We start from the raw sequence: 19244 nt of genomic DNA, 5'->3' as shown, positions 1-19244 counted from the left end.
GAAAAAAAGAGAGAGAGAAAGGCAGCAACTGCAACTGGGTTTTACAGCTATCCATGCTAGACTTAAGAAACTTTAAGCTGAATGCCAACTCTCTGCTGTACAGCCTCTCCCCAAATGAAATGCTCATCCCACTCAAGCCCTGATGCTAAGCACTGCTAGGATTTCCAATTTCATCAGAGAGTACATTTTTTTCTTCTCTGCCTTTTAGAAACAGGAACACTACCTGGGCATGGCTAAGAGACCTATTCCTGTGCCAAACTGAACCTCTCTAAGTAGAAATAAATCACTGTAATGTTAAAATTAAAAGCTTCCCTCTGTCCAGTAATGAGTTCAACTCTCAATTACAAGTTCACAGTACAAGATATACAACCCAGCAGTATAGGCATTGATTCATGTAATAGCTAACACATACTTCCCATTAGCAGCACTCACTAAAACTAGGCATGGCCACAACAGAGCAGGCTGCAGTGAGAGTAGTTCAGGATGAACAAGCTTTTATCTACAGTGACACTGCTGAGAATAGACCCTGAACAGAACAATCAGACAACTGGAGTCACCTACCCCAGAATCCTTGAACTGGTTTGCTTGGAAAAGACCTCTCAAGATCATCAAGTCCAACCACTGGCCTAACACCACCACGGCCATCAAACCACATCCCCAAATGCCACCTCCACTACCTAACACCCCTAATTATTCCTCCATTACTGTGCAGAACAGGACACAGGGAAATGGATCGCCCCCAAAATACCATGATGGACACCATTCCAGGTAACCCTCAGAGCATGAGACAGAAAGTATGTCTCCATCCTGTCCACCTCAGTACTACACATTTGAGAGCGCTGCAGGAAGCACTTGGCAGCCCAACGGTGGGAACTGCAGAGCCTGTTTTCAGTGGGAGGCTGCCTTGCCATGAAGCCCTGAAACTGGAAATGAAGATGCAAACAAGCCCTCAAAGCTCAAAAGATCAAACAGCTACAGAACCACTCTCACCACAAGAGAAAGCTGAGATGTGGAGATAATGGAGTACAAGCCCTCACACATACAACCAGCAGGAGATTGCACTCCCAGAGACAGGTAAGCCTGGTCCAGTCGAGACCTCCTCTCTCTGGGGACCACTGCTAACATTAGAAGACAGTCTGCTTTAGGAACTGGGGCCCAGAACTTTTCTTCCATGCAACAGCTCTTCAGGAAGGCCAGGGGAGGAATAAGAAAAAAGAGGAAAGTTAAATCAGTCTCCAGAGGAAGACTTCTTTAACTCCAAAACCCAGCGACCCCATTCCCCCCTTCCCACAGAGTGGGTGTCATGCACACACGAGGCACAGGATATTTGCCTGCCTAGATGAAATACAAGCCTGAAATACTCTTTTAATTACACAGACTCTAGTCCAACCTCCCTGCCAGCACAGGATCACCTAGAGCAGGTCACAGAAGAACTATTTCACTGGATGTTTTCACTGTCTCCACAACCTCCCCGGGCAGCCTGCTCCAGGGCTCTGTACCCTCACAGTGACAAAGCTTCTGCTTATGTTCACATGGAATTTCCTCTTCTCCAGCTTTCCCCCAGTGCCCCTTGTCCTGTCCTTGGACATCCCTGAGCAGAGCCTGGCTCCAGCCCTGCACATCTTTATCCCCAGGAGTGAGGGCAGCCCTCAGGCTGCTCTGTTCCAAGCCCCAGCTCCCTCAGCCTGGCCATGCAGGGAGATGTTCCACTGCCTGCAGCAGCTCTGTGGCTCTGGGATGGACTCTTTTCAAGCAGTTCCCTGAGGTCCTTCTTGATCTGCAAGGCCCAGAAACAGACACAATATTCCAGATGTGACCTCACCAGGGCAGAGCAGAGGGGGAGGAGAACCTCTCTCAAACTACTAACCACAGCCCTTCTAATGCCCCCTGGGATACCACTGGCCTTCTTGGCCACAGGGCACATTGCTGGCTCAGTTATCCTTCTGTCCACCAGGACCCCCTAGGTCCCTTTATTCTACTCTGCTCTCCACCAGGTCAGTCCCCAACCTATACTGGTGCATCCAGCAAGTTGCCTGCCTGGAGCAGAGATTGGGGAGAACACAACACAGCCTTTGAAATGCACTGCAGAAGTGAATGAAGCAATTCAATAAGCTACATAAATCACAGCCCCAAATCAAGCCCAGGTAAGGAGGCCAGCTCAAGAAAGCAATGTGACAGCTCCAAGTCTATGAAGTAAGTGGGAAATCTGCACCCTTTGGGAAGCAAGGCATGTGTGCCAGCACGGCAGATGGCTGCGAGGCAGAGGACGGAGACATGCACTGCTGCCATGCACCATGCAGGCACAGAGCTGGCTGGAGGGGGTGGGGAGGAGGACAGAGGCACACATGATCCTATGCACTGCTCCAGTAAGCAATCATCCACGGGAGAAACAAACAGCATCTTCATTTCTCAGTAAAGTCAAGGTGCACACAAACCAAGTAATAAACCCCTCCAGACATGCAGCTTATCACACAGCCTAAGCTTTCCCTACCGCAGTCTGTGTGTTCACAGAATGCATCAGGTTGGAAGGGACCCTCAGCAGGCATCTTGTCCATACCCCATTGCAGTCAGCAGGGACACCAACTAGATCAGGCTGCCCAGGGCCACAGGGAGTCTGATCAGGAATGTCTCCAGGCATGGGGCCTCAACCACTTCCCTGGGCAACCTGTTCCAGGATTTTACCACTCTCGTTGTAAAGAACTTCTTTTATGCCCAATCTAAATCTACCCTGCTACAGTTTAAAACCATTTCCCCTTGTCCTATCACTACAAGCCCTTCTAAACAGTGCTTCTTCAGTCTTTGAAGGTGCCCTGTGAAATGCTGCTCTAAGGTCTCCCCAAGCCTGCTCTTTTCCAGGCTGGTCAGCCACCAACCATATCAGCATGTTTTGGTAGGAGATGTGCTCCAGGTCTCTGATCCTCTTCATGGCCTCTTCTGGACCTACTCTCCAACAGGTCTGTGTCTTTTTTGTGTTTGGAGCTCCAGAGCTGGACACCACCACCTCACCTTCAGGTGAGGTCTCACAAGAGCAGAGTGGCAGAACAAACTAACTTACCACATCTCCCTTTAAACATTAGATACTATCAAGGTTTGCATCCTTCAACTCAATAAAAGATGACGCTAACCTAACCTACAAACCTATGAGGTTTATACACAGATAGACACCCCTAAGTCTAAGGGGGTTTGTGTCACATCCATGTGCAGCTGGAGTAGTTTGTTCACACTGCAAACCTGTACTTCACTGAGATTCATTTCAGAGCTAATGAAGTCCACTTCAGTTTAGATGATGATAGGTAACAGCACCAAGAGAGAGTAACTGCAAACCACTTTCACAATGTGTTTTTCTTTATACCTTGCATTTACTATTTATGGAATAAAACACAGAGCTCACAGTATTAAATGCAGTCAGAAAAACATTAAAAACAAAAAGGAATTGAGAGTTTCCTTGTTTTCTCATAGGCTCATTAGCAAAAGCCTCCCCTCTTAACAGCTACATCCTTAAAGTGGAAAGAGAGGAAACATCTGCAGGGCTAGCAGCAAACAGCAAAATGTCACGTGATCCTAAATTAGGCTAAGTGAAGCTTTTCCTTCTCTGCTTGTTCATAATAGGAAATGCTTTGTCTTCACCTTAACAGTCTGATCTGGAAATATCAGAGACAGGAGACCAGAGAGCCTGCTTCTGCCCCTCGACACTGCAGCAGCCGTGGCGATTACTCCATGCATAAAAGAACCTTCTCAGCAACCTGACAGCGATGACGAGGAGTGGTCTGCACACAGTCACTGCCTGTCAAGGGCTACCTTCTTTCAGCCTATGGGAACTTTGTGATAGACCCCAGAATGAGTCACCCCATGACCCACTCTGCTTCCTACGAATGGGGAGAGAGCAGTAAGGAACACCACCAATGTTCCCAGCTAAGACACCCCTGCAAACACAGGAGTCAGTTTCAACACAGCTTGTACTCTCCTGCTCTCTAGGATCACATGGGCTTCACCAAGCACACAACCTGCCAGACAGCTTCCACTAGACTTCCCAACTATTCTAGCACACCTATTCACAGGTGAAATGGTTTGGCAGAAGCCATTAGGAAAAATAAAATCACTGCACAGTGCAAACCTCAACGTGCACAGACCCCAGTTCAGTAACCAGATGCACCACAGCTTTAACCTCAGCTCAGCTCTGAAGCTACCTACACATTTCACAGTATCACCAAGGTTGGAAGAGACCTCAAAGATCATTGAGTCCAACCTGTCACCACAGACCTCATGACTAGACCACGGCACCATGGCTTTCTACACCTGTATTAACAGTACCCTGTGGAGGGAAAACTCTTACAGATCAGGTCACTAGGAGTTACCAAATGGCTGTAAAAGGCATGGCAGTCAAAGATGAAAATTAGCAGCACTGTGCCTATTTCACAGTATCACCAAGGTTGGAAGAGACCTCAAAGATCATTGAGTCCAACCTGTCACCACAGACCTCATGACTAGACCATGGCACCAAGTGCCACATCTAATCCCCTCTTGAACACCTCCAGGGATGGTGACTCCACCACCTCCCTGGGCAGCACATTCCAATGGCTAACAACTCTCTCAGTGAAGAACTTTCTCCTCACCTCCAGCCTAAACTTCCCCTGGCACAGCTTGAGACTGTGTCCTCTTGTTCTGCTGCTGGTTGCTTGAGAGAAGAGACCAACCCCCTCCTGGCTACAACCACCCTTCAGGTAGTTGTAGACAGCAAGAAGGTCTCCCCTGAGCCTCCTCTTCTCCAGGCTCAGCAACCCCAGCTCCCTCAGCCTCTCCTCACAGGGCTGTGCTCAAGGCCTCTCCCCAGCCTCATTGCCCTTCTCTGGACACCTTCAAGTCTCTCAATGTCCTTCTGAAACTGAGGGGCCCAGAACTGGACACAGGACTCAAGGTGTGGCCTAACCAGTGCAGAGTACAGGGCACAATGACCTCCCTGCTCCTGCTGGCCACACTATTCCTGATGCAGGCCAGGATGCCATTGGCCTTCTTGGCCACCTGAGCACACTGCTGGCTCATGTTTAGGCAGCTGTCAATCAGCACCCCCAGGTCCCTCTCTGTTTGGCAGCTTTCCTTCAGTTCATTGTCTCTTTCTCTCCACTGTGGCCTCAGGCTATGTCTGGAATCAAAGAATCCATTTCAGCTGGCCCAAGAGAGCACCACAGCCTCCTTGTCCCTATGACAAACCCTGGTGTTTGGACTGGGCTACTCCAGGATGCAGCTACAACACTGAGTAAGGGCTTTGCTTCATGGGCTCAGCAGTGAGACAGAAGTACACCTTACACCTGCTCCCATCAAATGTAAGCATGAGGTTGATGTTCTTCTACTAAAGCTACTAACTTTTCAACAAAAGCAGAAATGCTCATTCCTCTTCTAAAAACAAGAAGAATGAGCTCATTTAGACACTGGCTACACTTTATCTGCATGAACACATCATGGTCACCCCTTGGTAATTCAAGCTTTAAAGAGAATTCAATTCTGCAGTATTGCTGTTTTACTCAAGTTTTTATTTCATGTACAGCAGAAATATCTCTGACCTCAGAAGTATCTCTTCTGACCTCAGAAATATATCTGACCTCTGATATCAAAGCCAAATGGAAGCTTTTGAAATATCAGGGAATTGAGACTTGAAGACAAAATCCAAGTTGCTGCCCTAAGCACACAGCTATTTGAAGGGAGCTGTTATCCCAGCACCCAGCTCTGCTTGCAAAAGATGTATCTAGACACATGGGGAGAGCTTGAAGAACAGCTGGTTGAGAGAGGAACTATTTGTACCAAGCTTCAGATTCTCGGGAAGTTTAACAGAGCGTGGCTCCAGACACCACAAAACTTGCCAGACAATCCTGTCAGGAGCCTTTACACCCCCCCCAGCTTCCCTCCTGAAAAATAACCTAAAGATACAGCTGCAGCTACTCAGTGTTAAAGCTTCCTCATACAGAGACTACTCCTAACCTCCTGCAGACAAACCCACCACTGCAATACCACCCTGCTCCCACCTTCCAAGACACTTCATTTGAACACACCAGAGGATGTGCAAACCACTACAGTGTAAGGTTTAAAAAGATCAGCATACAGGCACAAAGCCACATACCCAGCAGTCCAGGTAAAGGACTTCAAAGCTCTACATTTCAATCTGTTGTGCTTATACAGAGGAAGAAAAGCAGCTTTTTCAGTGAAGAACTTCATTTGCAAAGGTAAAATGCACAGAAAGCTTAAAAGAAAGGACTATGTCAGTAACCTGAAACAAAATCACCTTAAATCTTTATGCCCAGAGATAAGATATCACTAAGAGGATAAAGAGGAGAAAGTTGGCCACAGGATTTTCAGTTTAGCTGCAAATCCAGAAGCTTTTGAACGTTGGCTTATGATGTGATCATATGTGACCCGCAGTTTGCACTCAGCAGGAGCAGCTGATAGGGTGACTAAATCTACCCTTGTGTCTCTGTCCAGAGGCCAGGGTGGGAAGAGAGAAGCAATCTATTTTAACACAAATAGATTTGCTTATTTAAGAACTACTTGTCTTTGCTTGCCCCTTACTACAGCTCCAACTGCTCGCTGTTGCCAAGTTACTTCCCTGTACTCCTGGGCATTACAAAACCTTTCTCCAGCAGTGTGAATTCCCACAATGAGTAAAGCCACCAACTATTTCCTGTGATGATTTTACACCTTTTACTCAATAAAACCTGAAAACATCACACCCTGCCCTGCTATGAGGCAAGATTTAGGTCATATGCCCTCCCTCCTCCAGGCAGCAGATAAACAGAAGAGCACAGTAAGCCAGTATCAATATCACATTTCAAAACCGTTATCAGCTGCAAGTATTTCAGAAGGAATGCAGCCACCTTTGTTATTTCATCCTCCAAGTGACACACAAGGACTGGGAAGCTTTTGTAACATTACTAGAGATTCTCTGAAGGCAGAGGAATAGCTGCAGTGCAGCAGCTGCTGCAGTACTGGTGCTTTCTGGGGCTTGAATGCAGCGAGACCCAGGCTTGCACTGCAGCATCTCCTTCTCACATAGTGCCTCCCAGGAGACAGAGCCTCCAATAATAAACTCAAAACTGTTTCTTCAGAAAAGAAAGAACAGATCTTGGCTGTTCTAATATGACATCATACTAATGTACTCCCATGTGCATCAGGATAGTCTTCGATGAGAAGACTCCTCTGAGCCCAACGACTTCAATGGTCAGGCCCACTCTGTGCAGCTCAGCAGCCTACTAAGGGTACAGAACTCTGAAGCATACCTGTCTATGGCTGAGCAACTCAGGGTTAGGGGTTTGCTCTTAGAGATCAGGATGCAGCAAGAGGATAAACAAATAAAGCCCAATGTTGTTCAGCAAAGACCCAACTGAGAACTGCACAGGAGGAGGTCTGTTCTCCTCAGTAAAAGCCTGCTCAGAGCAGTGATGTGTGATGCTCTTTGCTGCTAAAATGACAACATTGTGGTCCACAATTCCCTATCTAACACCTTGAAGCAGGATTATTTGTGATGAAAGCAGGAAAAAAAGACCCAAACCAACTAAAACTGTTACATCACCTACAAGTAATTTTCCCAGCTGTCTGAAGAGTGTTATTCATTGCTTTAGACATGTATGTTCTAATATAGCCCATTGTGGCCAGTAGAATAGACACATCAAGCATCTCAAGAGTTCACCTGCATGCTGAAGGCTGATAAAGGATGTCCTTAACAAGGACACTGGGGTAGTTTCTGCATCCTACTGAAGATAAGCCCAACTGTTATGTTACAGAGTAAAACCACTGTTCAGCACTTGTATACATTTGCTGAAGAACTCCTCTTGCTTTGATCACACCTAGCATGCTGTTAGGGTTGAGACAACTCCATGAACATCAAAGGGGGGAAAAAACCCAACCAAACAACAACAAACCCCAAACCCCCACACTAGCTAGGAGTTCCTTGTTGACCAAGACCAGTCTACATTCATAATGGGCTTAATCACCTGACACTTTAGGCACAGTCTAGGTGAGTCCAGCAACAAACCTGCACATTAACCTCTTTACAGTGGTCTCCCACAGGACACAAGCTTTTTACCTGCTCCTTTCCTTCACTAATTTGACATTTGCATCCAACGTTTGAACTGCAAACTGCAACTCATTGATTTCAACAGAACAACAGTGACTGACATCATCTACTAATTTGATTGAGAGATTTCTGCTTTAGCAGGAAACGCTGCAGATCCTTTGCAAACATCTGGAGACACCCAACAGCCTGCTGTGCCAGACTGCAAAGGTGACTGCCTCCAATCACCTTTATGCTGCATTATCAAAGTGGGTTTTGTAAAATCTAAATTATCCTGGTAGACAGAAGAAAATATTCCTGCCCTTTTCATACTTGTTCACTTCTTGTTTTAAAAACCAAACTTCAGGAAATGTATGCTGGGGGGTGAGCAGCACAACCAAAAGGAATCCTTTGAATAACTCTCTAATCTCATTTGAGAAGTCATTAGTCACACATACAGATTACTAACTAGGTTTGTACTTGCTTTGGTAACAGTTTAGCAGAAATCTGTTTTCCTGTAAGGCAGGTCTTCAACTCAGCTCTCAGACCACAAGCACTCATTCATCCCCTGATCTTTTACTGAGGTGAGGATGGATGGGAATTGCCAAAGACTGCACAACCTGCTACTTCAAGGAGACCATGAGTCAAAACAGAGTCCCACTTCAGAAAGAGCTGTTAGTCTCAGACTTCACAGGTCACTGACCTGCTATCCTCACTAGCAGCCTCCTTGGACACTTCTAGGTGGAGATGGTGAAGAGCAAGCACGATACAAAGCAGCACGCAGGCCTGAGCGGGCCTGACAGCTTCCACCTCTGCCAGGGCATGTCAGTGCAGCGTGAAGAGAGGAGCTGCTCTGTAATAGCCCCTCAGTGAACTTTCAGCCTCATTTCAAAGAAAAGTATAAGCAGCAACTCATTAGAATTTATAGTTTATAGGGAGCCCAACAACACCAAAACCAACCTACACAGCCATTACAGACTCTACTTAAAATCTAGAAGATCAAACAGGAGGAAGAGTATGTGTGTGTGTGTGCTAATTAAACCTTCCACTTCAAATTGCTGACAACCTCTCTTTCCCTTCCCTCTGGTTATACCAAACATCAAACTCATTTTAACACTTCACAGGACTGCCATATCATGAGCCTTTTTTCTCCTGGGTTGCTCTGAAGCATAGGATGTGATGCTTACAGAAGTGTCAGCAAATTAGATCAAACTTAAATCAGTTAAGCACCTGTGAAAATCACGGCTCATGCTTCCTCTTTAACCTGTAAGTGAAAGGTCCTGCATCTAGGTTGGGGTAATCCTTGCTGTCAGTCCAGGCTGAGGGGTGATGAGAATGAGAACAGCCCTGCAGAGAAGGGCTTGGGGTACCGCTGGATGAGAAACTGGACATGGGCCAATCACGCACACTTACAGCCCAGAAGGTCTATCACATCAAAAGAAGCATGGCCAGCAGGACGAAAGAGGCCATTCTGTCACTCGGCTCTGGTGAGACCTCACCTGCACTGCTGTGTCCGGCTCTGGGGACCCCCAACACAAGAGAAAGATGTAACTGTTGGAGCAGGTCAGGCCACAAAGATTATCAGAGCACCTCTCCTATGAAGACAGGCTGAAAGAATTAGGGCTGTTCAGCCTGAAGAAGCGAAGGCTCTGGGTGAGACCTTGGAGCAGCATTTCACTAACTGAAAGGGACCTACAGGAAAGCTGGGGAGGGACTGTTCAGAAGGGCTTGGAGTGACAGGATGAGGGGCAATGGTTTGAACCTGGAGCAGGGTAGATCTAGGTTGGACATTAGAAGGAAGTTCTTCACAATGAGTAGTAAAATACTGGAACAGGCTGCCCAGGGATGTGGTTGCGGCCCCATCCCTAGAGACATTCAAGATGAGACTTGCTATGGCCCTGGGCAGCCTGCTGTAGTTGGAGGTGTCCCTGCTGACTGCAGAGGGGTTGGACAAGATGCCCTTTGAGGGTGCCCTTCAACCTGATGCAATCTGTGAACAACATTAAGGAGATAACTCAAAAAACCCAGGCATTATGAATCAGCTTTTGCATCATCTAGAAACAAACCCCAAACAAAACACAACCACCAACCACCACAACCAACCCTACACCACCACAGCAATGTATGTGCCCAATTAAGAAGTTCCAGTACAGACGTGACACATCCAGGGGTTGTTTGCTTTGTAAGTGGTGCACTGTTTCAAAGGACTTCTGTGTATGGCGGGAATATTTCTGTATCATCTGCCTCTACTTACTACACTGAAACTGCAACTTTATAGGAAGTGCTCACCTCTCCCTTACACCACAGGAAAAAAGTCAGATTTGCTTCAGTGACTGGCTGAATGTTGTATGAGAAATGCAGGTAATACCTGAAGTATCTTGAAAGTAGCATTACAACTGCATATGCTATTTTAAATCATTTAGGAAGTGGATTCCACTTGGAAACATTTTCATTCCAAATCCAGGCAGGTTTTTGTTCCACACTTCCCCCTCCCAGTTCTGCAGTAAGTCAATTAGCCATCAATCTGTCCATATTAACAACTCAATAACATCCTGTGGATGTTTGAAGTAACACCACCACCATCCCTGCTATTTTTTTAAATCATATTCATGATCAAGTATTTTGTGAGCAGCCAAGATACCTGACTTCTAATAAACCAGAAAATTAAGTGAGCTTTATGTTCATTATCACTGCAGTTGATGCTGGCATCTCTCCCCCTCCCTGTAGGTGACATTGCTCTTTTTGTGCAACTCAAAGTAAACCACTCAAAGCTTAAGGCTCTAAGAGAACAAAGCACTCAAAGTGTTAAAAAGAGCAATTACCTAGTCACAAGGTGCTTTGTATGCTTAGGAACTCCAGAGAAACTCCTTAGTCAACGGCAGCATTCCTAATACTACATCCTCAGCAGGACTGGGGGTGGGGACATATCTCCAGAGCTGTTTTTCCCCCCCTACACCAAATTACACAGTCATAAGAATTATAATTGTAAGGAGAAGCAAACAAACCTGCCCACTCCAGGCACAATAGAGGTTACAGAGAAAGCTCCAGTTGTGATTGATCACGCAGTCCAAAATCCTGATCTGGGCCATGGCTCGCTGCAGCGCCGGCTGCTGCTGTGCTCTGACTCAGCTTCTGTCCTAGCGATCCTCGAGGATATGAGAGCTATGCAGTAATGACATTCAGGAACAAGGACCTTCCTTCCTGCTCAGTCTCCCTTCCCACTCCAAGCATGTGTCAACTCAACAAGATAAACTGACAGAACTGCAGAACATTCTTCAAAATAATACTTTGAAGCTGCCAAATGGTGCACTTGGGGGGGGGAGGAAACCAGGACATCCTCACTCTCCCTCAAAGCAAACACAAAAGCTGCTCTCAAACTGCGCTGCTGCTCCTCCCCTCTTCATTCCTGCTGCTGAAACCAGGCTGATTATCGACCCTTTAGTGTCATACCTCATAGCATATGAATCTTACACTTGCTTAGGCACGATTGTGACGATGCCTCCTTGTGTTTTCATGAGATCCAAAAGCTTAGGGCTCCGATTCTAAACACAGTACGAGGGTCAAACAAACTGGGTCGTCAAATAGCAACTGTTAAGTGTAAAGCACTTATACAGAAATGGCCTCATTTGTTTTACCCAAACCAACACATTCTGATTTGTCATCTCAAGGGCTCTGCAAACAAGTGCCAGAGTCTAAGCCAATCTCTCCCCTTCTCACCACTGCCAGCAACTTGTGTATGACAAAGCCATCCAGGTTCACCTGAAGATATACATGCCAAGGATTCTCTGCTACCCTTGCAACACCTAATTACAAAGAACAGTAGTAGTATTGCACAGCACAAACTGAATGTGACCTCAGCAAAAGCACTTAAAGAAGGGGATTAGAGAGCTTGAAATATTAAGAACAAGAATAAAAATCTCCTCCTCCAAGTTAAATGATCTGAACTGAAGCAGTCTGTGCTGACAAGAGGCTGGGAGAAATGTCCTGCTTAGCAACTATTACTAGGTGGAACACATACACTTCCTCACAACACATGGTAACTATCTAAGCCTGAGAGATCTTGGAGACAGAGGGTATTTGGGAAGGTCTGATGGAGCAGGGGGTTACTGCAGAGATGCTGGAGCAGAATGAAGCAGTGAAGCCTCCAGGACAGGAAGGCTGGAGTGAGCAAGGACCTGGCACCCTGTGGGGCTGGCAGCAGGGATGCTGGCAGAAGGTGTGAGGCAGCCTCTCCTGGGCTGGAAAAGGGCCTGCTGCTCTGTGGAAAAATGCTGTCAGCAGCTAAGGAAGTTGGGAAGAAGGGAAAGGGGATCTGGAAAATTAAGACTGCTGTCTTGCACTAGAAATTACATTGACCAGGTTCTTCTTAAACAACATTCTAGTACAATTCTGCAGTGATCAGGGTAATTGCCAATTATCTTCTTATCTGAAGGGGGCTACAAGAAAGCTGGTGAGGGGCTTTTTAGGGTGTCAGGTAGGGATAGGACTAGGGGGAATGGACCCAAGCTAGAGGAGGGGAGATTTAGATTAGAGGTTATGTTCTTCACCATGAGGGTGGTGAGACACTGGAAAAGGTTGCCCAGGGAGGTGGTGGAAGCATCAAACCTGGATGTTAAGGCCAGGCTGGATGTAGCTGTGGGCAACCTGATCTAGTGAAAGCTGCAGGTCAGAAACATAGTTTCCACTTTTTACTTCTCAAAATCTGCCCATCTTGTATGCAAACTCTGGCAAGTGAGAAAGAAGCAGTAGAGAAGAGGCAAGATTTTCCTCAAAAGATGTCCCATAAGTATCTGGACTTAGCCAAAGACTGCAGTGGGCTTTCCAAAAGACAAACCACAGCTCATGAGCGCAGAAAGGAGGAAGGGCTTCTGCTTCCTAATGCTCTGGATACTTTCTGTGCATGAGAAACACACAAGCTGTACACAAAGGGCAGCCACATCCTCAGCACACACTGGAGCACGGCCCAGCAAGATGCCAGCAGAACTCAGAGCACCACGATCTCTAGCAGGGTAAATCCTTCACTGCAGAAAATCCTTGTCTTTCTCCATCAAGCCCATTGGAACCAAGCTGTCTGCCACTGGAGAACACACCTGCCTAAGAAGGCACTGCCAATCTCTAGTTATGCTAATGCATAACAACTACTCTCCAAGGCTACCTTTTCACAGCCAGACATGGAAAACACTCTTCAGTAACCCATGAGGACCCAGCTCAGGAAGTCCCAATACATGCAAATCCATTTATTACATCATCTATCCAGTCAAGAAATCAGCATGCTTGGAGCCAGCAAGAGGAATTTCACAGGCACAACTCTCCAATGTAGTAACAAAATTGGATTGGACATTAGGAAACAAAACCAGGAACAATTTCTTCACTGGAAGGGTGGTGAGACACTGGAATAGGCTGCCCAGGGAGGCAGTGGAGGCACTGTCCCTGCAAGCACTCAAACAAGTAGATGTGGCACTAGGGGACGTGCTCCAGTGGGCATGGTGGTGTCAGGTCAACATTTGGACTCAACAATCCTGAAAGGTCATTTCCAACCTTGATGATTTCTTGTTTCTACATCCCATCTTCCTGTGAAAGGCTTTGCTGCACTCTATAAGGAAGAAAATATGAATTGCTCCATGTAATGACATTTAAATGACTTAAAGAACCAAATGCAAAGCATGCACAGACAGATGCGACAAACAAACATCCTCACTGGTGCCTCCCCTCTTCCACATCAGAGAAAACTGGCTTTCGTATCTGGGAAGCAACTATTTTCCACCAGAAGTTAGAAGGTCCTAGAGGAAGGCCAATGCTTGGTTCATCCCAAATACAGAAGAGGAAAAAGCCTTTTGCAGTACCTCTTACATTGCGAGTACTTATGGAGAATTTCAAAAGCAACTGCAATGCATTTCAGAGCTTACCAGCAGGTGTAGGCTGCTAACGAGCACGGCAAAGCTCCAGAGGAAATCTGGCTTCAGTACATGAAATTGAGTGTCCAAGAACAAAAAGGAAAAGCAGGCTTGAAAAACAACATTTTCAGCAAGGATTTTCATTGCTCAGCTGACAAGACTGACAATAAATAAAGTTCCTACAAACTGAGTCAAGAGCAGGAAGAGGCTGAAATATTTCCATTCTGAATTCTTTCCTATCATTGAAATTGCTACAAAAAGCTGTGAACATTCATCAGCAACCTGGATGAAGGGACAGAGTGTACTCTCAGCAAGTTTGCTCATGACACCGAACTGGGAGGAGTGGCTGACACCCCATCAGGCTGTGCTGCCATTCAGCAGGACCTGGACAGGCTGGGGAGCTGTGCAGAGGGGAACCCCATGAAGTTCAGCAAGGGCAAGTGTAGGGTCCTGCCCCTGGGAAGGACTCACCCCCTGCACCAGTGCAGGTAAGTGCTAGACCTGCTGGAAACCAGCTCTGCTGAGAAAGACCCAAGAATGCTGGTGGACAAGTTCACCATGAGACAGCAATGTGGCCTTCAAGGCCAAGAAGTCCAACAGCATCCTGGCTTGCTTTAAGAGGAGTGTGGCCAGCAGGTTGATGGAGGTCCTCCTGCTCCTCTACTCTGCCATGGTGAGGCCACAGTTGGAGGATTGTGTCCAGTTCTGGGCACCCCAGCTCAGGAGGGCCAGGGAATCACTGGAGAGTCCCACAGAGAGTAAAAAAGATGATTATGAAGCTGGAGGAGAGGCTCTTTAGCCTGGAGAAGACTGGGACCTTATCAATGCTGATCAAGATTATCATAGAGATGGTGATCATAGAGAAAACTCCTTCAGTGTACTGGGATCTTTATTTACACAGCAAATCTATTTAATACAGTTAAATCTCCTTGATAACTTATCAATCTCTGAAAACAAGATTTAAATAAAGCTAATCAAGTGTGACCACACTGAAACACCTTAACTCACAGCCCAGGATCCTCTTACCAGGCCAAGAGGCAGTCCTCAAGACGATCCCAGAAAGCAACCCCTGTGTCAGGCTGCACAGGAGGGCAAGCTGCAGCCTGATCAGCAGCAAGTGGTATTTCTGCCTTCTCTGAACTAACACTGCCAGCTGAGAACTACAATTCAAATCACTGCTGTCGGTAGGTACAATGATTACTCAACATTAGGGTATTTTTAAGTGCAATGTTCATGTTTGAGTTGGGACAGTGGGCTCTCAACACCTCAGTGGGTGTTCTACTTCAAAATTCAACTGTGACATTCTGTAGAGGGCAAGAATACACTGGCCTTTGGAACCAAGTATAGATTTTGCAGTTAAGAAAGTCTCACTTGACAGGCCATTAGACTAGGTGAGCTCCTCCTGAAGCCCACCAAAATGAGGAAATAACGTCACTGAAGTTGCCAGAGCGTGTGGGAACCAGCTCAAGTTTCTCAGCTAGCAAAATAATCGCTCTCCTTTGCTTCCCCTGCCTTTCCCTTGCTTCAGCAGGAAGGCAGTCCACTAGCAGAGCAAGAAAGGAGCTGTACACAACTGTCAGCCAGAAAGTTAAGCTCCAAGAGGAAGCTGAAGTCTAATCTTAACTACTCTACAGAATTTCCTAACATCTCTTTCACTTAAGCAGCATCAGTGACCTGAAAACAGAGCACAAAGCAACACAATACAAACCCTGAAAAATCAGTTTGGGCATACTGGAAAACATACTACCTAATTCTGTTAATCTGGTCTGTCATAGAAAAGTATTATTTTGCTCTTCAAAGCACCCAGGGCTTGGATTTTCTTTTCCTATGGATGTACTGGAGTAATACAAACATGTTTATCTGAAGTGATAACCTTGCAGATGGTCAATCCCTGTAATTTAAGGCTCTGCACTATCAGAGCACTATTTTTAGATGCCATCCTAGTTCATGGGGTATTTTTGCACTATTTATCTGCAGCCATACCTTCCCCTGTGTCTTTACAGCATCCTAGCATTTTAACTTCCTTCATCAGTCCAAATGTCACCACACAGGAAAAACAATAGGGCAAAATGCAGAAGAGGAGACTCGAATGTCAGCCTGGGCTGACTAGGCACAAGCCACTTTCACATCAGAAGAGGGACTCTGCATGTCCACTCTGCTTCCTTTCCAACCAGGGAGGACAGGTGGCTCTGACAGACTCAAAGAGGAGTACACAGCTTCACACTGAGCACTACTGGTTCAAGGGGTTAAATTTCAGAATGAAAGCCTTAGTTTGTCTTGCAACAGCTCTCCTGAAATTTCAAGGAATGATCAGAGTCATGATACATGTCCTACGGACTCAAGTCATAAGAGAACAGAGAACATTACGTGTAATAGGTGAGCACATTCCTTAGTATCTCACTGGAGGCTTCCCACAGCAGTAGGAGGCCCAGGCTCTGACAGCAAACTCTTTGGAAGCAGCTACACTGGCTGGCAAGGCCCAGGCATGCAGCACACACTCCTCAAGAGAGATCTCCAAGTGCTCTTCACAGGAGCCTTTCCAAATGGCTTTCTCCTGTTGCCACCCCTGGTCTCACAGGTGTAAGGCTGAGGCAAAGCTCACACCTTTGCAGTGCTATGCAAATGCTCCAGAGACAGCTCCCACTTCAAGGCATTAATTGCAGTGGCTTCCTTGCTGCAGTCTGAAGCCCAGCTCTTACCAAACATTACAGCAGCACCCTGCTTTCAAGCAAATCTTAAACCCATGACAACCAAAAATTCTGAGTCCCTGTATAGAGGGAACATATGAAAGAGAGAGTCCTTAATAGAACACATGGACTGTAAACCTACAGCTTGGCAAGGAAGAAACACGAGTCACTACCTAGTGCCTTTTTTCCTGGAGATGTATGGACAGGGGACACGGATCCTAACACTGTAGTTTAATACTGAGCAACATTCCTCACACCTGCACTTCTGCTTTGCTTTTGTAGGGGCATAAAGTGTAAATATAGTAGCTAGCACACACTACCAAATAAAGCCACTATGGGTTAGACTTTCAAAGCTGTCAGTCAATTTGTTGTATTGATTACAGTCACCATAAGGCAGTACAGAGATCTATCACACTTCAGCTACAGAACCCTGCAGAGAAGCAAGTATCACCACTTGTCACTCCTAAGTGAAGAACAGATAAATAAAAACAGCTTGTTAAGCAATACAGCTTGGTGGCTGTTGTGTCTAGCCTTCCCTTCTGACTGCCCCCACATGTCAGTAAGCTGCATAGTGCCAGAGGCTGGTCTAACAAATGCTGATGGAATTTATCATCATGAATCACCCCAGATGAATCTGAGGTACCTCAAACAAAAACAACAGAAGCAAACATCTCTGCCCCCCTGTAAGCCAAGTTTACAAATAAAATTTGACAAAGCAAGTTCTAGCTTAGCTCCTATGAGCTTGCTTGCATACACTGACTTTTCAGAGGTTCAAAATGTTGGTTTTACTCTTAAAAAACCACCAGACCACTCCAAGATGAGCTCTGTGAACTCTGCCCATCGACTCATCTCTCCAGACAATTTAGGCAATTGGACAAAATCCAAATTTTCCCTCCGTTTCTCCATAATTTTTCCATGCAGACCAAGCTCAGTTTGTGTTAGCAGACCACTCATCTGACATGTTCTGAGACTGACTTCCAGCACTTCCAGTGGTTTTTGTTGTACAAAATACATGCACTTGATCAAAGCTCTTCCTCACCACTGTGCCAGATTCCATCCTTTCCCTCGAGCCTCCACTCACCCAAACGTGGACTGACTTGGAAGAAAAGATGCTTCAAAAGAAGTTCCTCTCTTCTCTCAGTGAGCTTTGGAATTCTAAGCAGCCTGAAGGCTTTTAGAAACAAATCAAATGTATTAAGTTGCTACATGAATAGGAGAACTGACTTTGGTCTCACACACCTTGTACCAATCACTTATCTTCTTCCATGAGATGCCCTATTAAAAAAAGACCAAAAGCAGACTTTTGGCTAGAGAGCAGTCTGATGGGCACCAGAGCTCCCCCACCTCACCAGCAGCGTGAAGCACTAACCTGCACTTCTCTTCCATCTAGCTGACGAGTTGCTTCCAACTGCAGACTCTTTCCTACCTCTGAGACCTCTTTCTAGCCTTGAAATTTAACCAGAATTGGCCAAAGAGCTCAAGAGCAGATGCAGAGGACCCAGCAGATGGGCAGACTGATGGCATGCACAAAAGGAAGCAGATTTAAAAACCCTTTTTTCATTACAGCCCTTGCTCCTCACCGGATCTTCTCCTGAAGCACACAGGCCCTGCATTCTGACCTGCCCTGCTTTCTCTCCTTCAGCGTGCAGCTGCTGCCCAAGCTGCACTCCATGGGGATGTCTTTGGACAATAAGCCAATTCCCTACTTCACACACACTTTCTCCATAATCATTCTCAAATCATCCCAAAGAAATGCAGAGCTCAACACCTCATCAGAAATAAAGGAACTTGCAGAACCGCAGGCTAGTGCTTTTAATCGATGTCCTGCAGTGGGGATTCTTCAGACAAGACAATTCCATCAGAAAAGGCCATATTCCATTCAAAGATTACATTACTCCAGGTGGAACAAGAAATTTGGGTTTTTCTGGCCAACATTCATTTTCCAGCAGGTTCAATTCTACTTTTCCCATTTTCTCTGTTAGGAAGAACAACAACAGAGGTGAAGAAAGCTCTCCTTGAGCATAAAAGCTCAAGGTTACAAAATGCAGCCACAGCAAGGCTGCTGCTGCACTTCACTGCAAGTGGCACACACTTCTGGAGTGGCATTTACAATGAGAGGAGCTCAGGTTCCCACCTCAGAAATGGACACATTTAAGCATCTACTAAGGAAACTCAAACAGCAAAGTACAGACCAGGCAGATGATCATCGAATGGTTTGGGCTGGAAGGGATCTTTAAAGATCATCCAGTTCCAAACCCACTGACATGGGTAGAGACACCTCCTACTAACCCAGGTTGCTCAAGGCCCCATCTAACCTGGCTTTCAACACTTCCAGGCCAGGAGCTTCCACAGCTTCTCCGGATAACCTTTTATAGTGCCTCACCACCCTTATGGGGAAGAATTACTTCCTCATGCCTACTCTTAGATCTGGCTTCTTATAGTCTGAAGCCATTACCCCTTGTCCTTCCAGTATTTGAAGGGCCTTACAGGAGCACTGGAAGGACTTTTGACAAAGGCATGAAGCTCCTCTAAGGTCTCTCCAGAGTCTTCTCTTCTCCAGGCTGAAACAACCCCAACTCTCTCAGCCTGTCCTCATAGGAAAGGTGTTCCAACAGTCTGATCATC

General features: G+C 46.2%; 1 protein-coding gene across 1 annotated transcript in view; it reads right to left on the bottom strand.

The window, feature by feature from the left end:
- Positions 1 to 11123, bottom strand: part of ARHGAP21 (Rho GTPase activating protein 21) — a 66090-nt gene extending 54967 nt beyond the window's left edge. Inside the window, exon 1 of the mRNA XM_054171418.1 lies at positions 11044 to 11123. The gene's annotated coding sequence lies outside the window, so the exon portion shown is untranslated. The remainder of the gene's footprint in view (positions 1 to 11043) is intronic.
- Positions 11124 to 19244: the final 8121 nt, after the last annotated feature.

Source organism: Dryobates pubescens, chromosome 21 (genome assembly GCF_014839835.1).
Source record: "Dryobates pubescens isolate bDryPub1 chromosome 21, bDryPub1.pri, whole genome shotgun sequence".
In the NCBI taxonomy this organism is placed as follows: Eukaryota; Metazoa; Chordata; class Aves; order Piciformes; family Picidae; genus Dryobates; species Dryobates pubescens.
The sequence above is the reverse complement of the archived record's forward strand: the minus strand, read 5'-3'. Positions and strand labels throughout refer to the sequence as shown.